This window comes from Pinus tabuliformis, chromosome 5_2, assembly GCF_031772625.1.
Source record: "Pinus tabuliformis cultivar Carrire ecotype Pingquan chromosome 5_2, CPIR1, whole genome shotgun sequence".
In the NCBI taxonomy this organism is placed as follows: Eukaryota; Viridiplantae; Streptophyta; class Pinopsida; order Pinales; family Pinaceae; genus Pinus; species Pinus tabuliformis.
In genome coordinates this window covers 103,475,509-103,481,559 of record NC_142306.1, presented here as the reverse complement: position 1 = coordinate 103,481,559, position 6,051 = coordinate 103,475,509, and positions in this window count along the sequence as shown.

Here is a 6,051-nt window from a genome sequence, read left to right as displayed (position 1 = left end):
CCAAGTCACTTTCATTAAACGCAAGTGCGATGAAAGCGTGAATGAAACAAAGGTATTTCAAAGTATAAAGATATCATGAGGGTCGGCTTAAATCATTGCGAGATCAATTAGAATATTGCATTACAAAACATTAATAACATTAAAAATATTTTTATTTCTAAGTTCAAAGAAAAAATGTGGTGTGAGAAAGATTTAGCAGCTAAAAGAAAATTAAGATATTATAAAGAGGTCATCGACCCCACTCTAGAAGATCAAAATTATCTCTATGTTTTAACTAGCTCAAAGAAGAAAATTAATATAGCCAAGATATTATCTCTCTGTTTTAACTAGCTTAAAGAAGAAAATTAATATAGCCAAGATTAGAACGAACTCTCATCAGCTCCATAGTCAAAGAGGGCTGCGCAGTGCCTAAAACACTATGGATGGAAAGGATGTGCCATCTCTGTGAGAATATGAACATCGAAGATGAAAATCACTTCCTCTTAGAGTGCCCGGGTATAACCACATTAGATCTCAGTTTCATTAGAGCTTCTGTACCATTCCATATAATTTATTAGTGCTTGCAGTAGCTTGGGTTAGGTTCCTAAATACTATCTCCCATGTTTGCCTATGCCATTCAATTTTGTCTATCACATGCATTTTGTTCGTTTCCTTGGAACAATTCTTAGCTCAATTATTTTAGAACTATAGATGAATACATATTTGATTATATTAAAATCAGATTTGTTGGATTTACTTACTTATTTATGGTTGAGAATTTATTTGCAGCTCTGTGTCTTATTATCTTAGTGTTTCAGGTTTTATTCAACAAATTTAAATAATAATTACTTCAAAAATGAAGAAAATGACTTCAAAGAGTCCACTAGTTCCAATTGTAACTCTTTATGATCTTTGTGGAGTACATATGTTGTGTAGGCTTTAAGTTTAGTTCAGTTTTGGTTTTGAGCTATTGTTGTGTATTAACTTCTTTCTGTATTCAATAGAAGATGGATGTGTTTGAGAGTTAAGATATTTTACAGAAGTATGTGCTTGTAGGTAAGCTTACTTAGATCTAGGTTATTCTTTCAAAGTTGAAAAACTGCTTACAGTGGCCTACTTTCAATGATCCTTGTTGATTGAAATGAATAATTAGATCTGAAGCATATTGCTACTGTGACTTAATAAATACCATAAGACAATAGTAATAAGCCCAAGACCATTGCACATTGACCATAAGAGGCTAATAAAGTCATATGTTTTTCTGTTGGTGACTTTCCAAGTGTTTTTCTAAGGTCTGGTATATGTTTTCTGATATCTGAAATATGTTTTTTGAGATCTGGTGTACTTGTTTCAATAAGAAGAAATCAATTTTATAAGGTTTAATATCCATAAGAAATCACTTATCAGTCTTGGGAGCATCATTTTGAAGCTAATGGTGAAGTATTAAGTGATTTATTTTGTGAAATATTGTTCATCTTTACAGTGGAAAAAGATGCCCCAAGACATAATATGAATTGACATAACAATTTCAAAAGGGGAATAAGTATCTAAGTTATCATTGTAGCATCTTTTGTGGACTGATATCATCTCTCTTAAATATTTTAGAGGTTGGTGTATTTTTTGAGCCATTGGTTTCAGGTCTAACTATTATGTTTGCATCCATTGGGTGGCAGACTTCATTGGTTTCTCTTTTTGTCTTTCTTATTTGAGCGTTGCATGTTTGCATCTCATCTCATTGCAAAACATTACATTGACATTCTAATTTGTATTTTTCATATAACACAACATGTTCTAGCTACTCTTCGGGAATATTAACTCTTGCATAATATATCGTTCCTATACTTATCATCGTTCCAAAATTGTTGCATTATTAAAGTAGAGAAGGAATCTTATAGAAGTCAAATCTAAAATTAACATAAAGGTGACTTTTGTGCATGGCTTTTAGTTTCTAAATTAGCTACTTTCAGTTGAGGTTTGCTAGCATTTACTTTTCCTTCCACACCATCGTCTTGGAGATAGGCTTGTGGATGTGAATGAACTTAGTAAGCATGTCGATTAATGATTTTGAGATTGTGTGGATATGGATGATTGCTTCAGATTTCCTCATCATTTGAAAAAATTGATAGATCCCAAGCAGTTCAATAGGTATTTGTCCTCTTTAATCTGTCTTTTGTCGGGGCAGAGGTCAAATTATAGTAAGGGACCTAGCAGGATATGAGACATGGAACCTAATTGGATGGTTTCTTCTTGTTGACGATTAATTCCTCATCATCTAAAAGAACTTCTAGATCCGAAGCATTTCAGGCATCGTCCCACTCTCAGGCATCGTCACCCCTAGCTTCCTTTTCAGTTTCCCTTCATGTTGTTGCAATGGAACATGCCACTATACAGGTGTATGAAGGATCACATTGGCATATCCTCCCTCTCATTCTCTTAGCTCTAGATGTTGTAGGTAAGCTTACTTAGATCTAGGTTATTCTTTCAAAGTTGAAAAACTGCTTACAGTGGCCTACTTTCTATGATCCTTGTTGACTGCAATGAATAATTAGATCTGAAGCATATTGCTACTGTGACTTAATAAATACCATAAGACAATAATAATAAGCCCAAGACCATTGCACATTGACCATAAGAGGCTAATAAAGTCATATGTTTTTCTGTTGGTGACTTTCCAGTTGCTTTTCTAAGGTCTGGTATATGTTTTCTGATATCTGAAATATGCTTTTCGAGATCTGGTGTACTTGTTTCAGTAAGAAGAAATCAATTTGCTAAGGTTTAATATCCATAAGAAATCACATATCAGTCTTGGGAGCATCATTTTGAAGCTAATGGTGAAGTATTAAGTGATTTACTTTGTGAAATATTGTTCATCTTTGCAGTGGGAAAAGATGCCCCAAGACATAATATGAATTGACATAACAATTTCAAAAGGGGAATAAGTATCTAAGTTATCATTGTAGCATCTTTTGTGGACTGATATCATTTGTGCTTAGCTCGCAAATAAAACTGCTTTACAACCAACCAAGCTGTTGTTGGCTTTTCAATGTAGTGAATGCATAGAACCATAATGTTGTTAGCGTTTCAAAGCAATAAAACAACCTAGGTTGTAAGCCAGAATGTTTCTGTGACAAGAAAAAGACACAATCCATCCAAAATCCACATCATAATGTGGTTACAACCAAAAACATATGACACCCCTATTCTTTATGGCCCTGAGAATCTTGAGTGCCAAAACTCCTCGAGTTACCTTCTTGAGCCAGGTAGGTTGGCCTACCTGTCAAGGGTTGATTAGGAAATGGTTGATTGCTGCCATATGATTGACTCCAATTTGCAGCTTCCAACCATGGAGGTATTGAGTACCCATACCTCACATTTGCACTACTGACCCCTGCATTAAGTGGAGGTGTGTAATGAGCATACATAGAATTGGCACCAACTTTAGTAGGAATAAGGCAAGTGGGTAAACCCTCAGTTTGATAGTGAGACACTTGAATGTTTATGAGATCTTGGAATAATGGTGTATTATCTGCAATGGAGTCCAATGAGTTTGAAATAATCCTGGTTTCATTAGCTATTCTTGTATCATTTTCAACCATATTGATCACCCCTTGTTCCTTTTCAAGCATTTGTTGTGCCTTTCGTTTTTCCTTTTCCTATCTTGCCATTTGCTTTTGTTGGTCCTTAACTTGCCTTGCTTTATCTCTTTCAATCCTTTCATCTGCTTGACGTTGTGCTGCAACAATCCTTGCTGCCTTCTTCTCCTTGACTAGATCGTTCTTTTTCTGTTTTAATTCTTGCATTTCAAATTTCTTTTTTTCAGACTCAACTAACAGGTTATATAGTCCTCTGAGGTGAGTAACTGTGAGCTTCGGCCCAGACGAAGACTACCCGGTGCACCTTGCTTTTTTTTCATTGATACTCTCTGTACTGGTAGCTTTAGGAACCGTCCAAGTGTCTTCTCCACCCCTCCCACCTGCATTTCATTGCTTGGTACTTCCCTTTCAGTATCTGTTGGAACTGATTGAACTATATCATTATCTTCATTTGATGCCTCATTATGTCCTTCATCTTCTTCCATTGATCTATTTTCCACAAAAAATTAACAATTTCACTTTTCAATTCTGCTGGTTGTGAGGGCATGTTCATGCTTTCTTCATTGGTTGCTGAGACACTATGTGCATTCATATTGATCATTGCTTCTACTAGCCATGAAGGTGGGGTTACTTGGATTGGCAGTGTCAATTGGTCATTGTCAACTACATGTTCAACAATATCATTAACAATATCAGCAACAGGAATTTCATGTTCTTGAGTTGGTAGAACGATCTCCATGTTACTGCGAATTTTTTCATTGTTATATTGTGTTTCACATACAGTTTCATCATCTTCAGCATATAAGTGTCCTTGAGACAAGGAAATCAAATTACCAGCTACAACAACATCATCTTGGTCATCTCTTCTTGCACTTCAACACCTGTTTGGGCATTCCCTTCTTCCTGACCATCCACATGAAACGCTTGGCTACAACTAGTATCATGCATAAGAGCATCATAGTTCAGTGGCCAGATTCCTGTCCTCCTAAACACAGCCTTGATATTTGATGGTGTCAAAGCCCTTTTAAAAGCTTTACTTGCAAGCTCTGCTAGCTCAAACCTTTTCACCTCAACCCTTGGATTCTTTGCCATCCATGCAACGCGCTCCGACTTGAAATAGTTCTTGAAAGGGCCAAACACACTAACATCAAGGGGTTGCAATCTATGAGTGGTATGAGCTCGAAATGTCAACAGTTCGATGCCTAAATTGTTTTCTTCCTCAATTGTTTGTACAACCATGTGGCTCCCATGGCCATCTAATATCAAAAGGTGTCTATTATTAGGCGAGATGCCACCTGGTACCGATGCAGCAAAGTGAGAAATCCAACTTAGAAACCGTTCTTTAGTCATCCATGCATGGGGATGTGTAGCCATGCATGCACCTGGTTCACAATTTTGTATATAGTTTTTCAGTTGATTTTTACCTTTGAATAGATAAAATCCTGGGATTGAAGTACCAATTGCATTGACACAACATAAAATAGTTATCCACTCCCTGCTCTTGGGAAAAATCTTTGGCACATTTCGGCTCCCTCTCTTGGCAATTACCCGCATGCCACAATTCCTCCCTTCCTGTAAACCTGTTTCATCACAGTTCCATATATGGTCTGCTCCATAAGAATGTTTATCATAAGCACTAGAAAGTGTGTCATAGAACTTTTGCACAACTGCAGGGTGCAAATTTAATGCTCTGTCTCTGTCAAGGCCCTCAGCAGTACGCAATACAAGTTCTAGATGCCTTTTTTTAAACCCAAACCACCATGATTTACCAGGAAACCCATCTTTGAATGGGTTTGGCCTCCCTTGACAGATTTGAGCAACTGTTGATTTGAGTTGTATCAACTCTAGCCCATGTCCCAATTGGGCCATCTCTTTACACCACTCAACCACCTCGACCTCCTCCTCGTCAGTCATAACTATAAGAGACCCTCTACGTTTTGTATGAGTCAATCCATTTATCCAATAATGTATTGATGAGGGAGGAATACCATGTTTTTTTGCAGATGCCCGAACTGAGTATCTATGAAATTCTATGTTGTCAATTGCAACTAACATTTGTTCTTTTGTCCATCCTCTTATAGCACTGATCTTTTTAATTGAGCTTGCCCCTTGGACTGTTGTTGATGGTGGTTCTGTGGCTGATGGTGTGTTAACATCAGCTGCTCTCACATGGTCATCCTCAACAATGTTCCCTGGTGCATTGTTGGCATTGACATCTGCTGGCCTGTCATCGTCAGACAATGTGCATCGCAGCTGCACACCCCTTGTCACTCTCCTGCCACTTCTCCTTGTACAAGCAGAGTAACTTCCTTTTGCCATAGATGCAACAACCTGTAAAATTATTGCATGCATTTAGACATTAGAATATTTGTAAATTATGCTTTATTACTTCTGCAAAAATACTTTTCCTTTATTACAGGAAATTATAAACATGTATGTTACAGGAAACCGAATTGCATTACTTATGTTACAGGAAATC